Here is a 505-nt window from a genome sequence, read left to right on the forward strand (position 1 = left end):
TATCCAGCAAAAATACTACAAAATGGAAGATGAAAAATGTAAGAGAAGTCTGCCAACAGACCTGATGTGCAAGAAATGAAAAAGGCATCTCTTCATGCTAAAGGGAAATAATATGAGAGGGAAACTTGGATTTTCAGGAATGAAGGAGAACGTTGGAATTGGTAAATACTTGGGAAAATATAAAGGACTATTTTTCCCTCTTAAACTATTTAAAATACTTCTTAAATTTTACTTCTGAAAGTAAAATTTATAATGATGGGGTTTTCAGTGTAAGTAGATTGATACAAAACACATGACAACTACAGTAACCTATGAAACAGTTGGGGAGTTGGGGAGACCTATGTGATCGCAGGATCTTTACATGTTTGAAGTGTACAATAGTAACCCTAAGTAGTCTGAGAAAGTTTCGATTACACTGTAAACCCTACAGCAATGACCAAAAACACAATACAAAGAGATAAAGCCAAAAAGGCAAGAGATCAATTAAAATAAAAGTAGAAAAGAA

General features: G+C 33.5%; 1 protein-coding gene across 1 annotated transcript in view; it reads right to left on the reverse strand.

Annotated features, from left to right (window-relative positions):
* CDC20B (cell division cycle 20B) overlaps positions 1-505 on the reverse strand; it is an 84,512-nt gene that overhangs the window by 17,210 nt on the left and 66,797 nt on the right. The gene's annotated exons all lie outside the window — the stretch shown is intronic.

The sequence above is a fragment of the Propithecus coquereli genome, unplaced genomic scaffold (genome assembly GCF_000956105.1).
Source record: "Propithecus coquereli isolate 6110/MARCELLA unplaced genomic scaffold, Pcoq_1.0 Scaffold47, whole genome shotgun sequence".
In the NCBI taxonomy this organism is placed as follows: domain Eukaryota; kingdom Metazoa; phylum Chordata; class Mammalia; order Primates; family Indriidae; genus Propithecus; species Propithecus coquereli.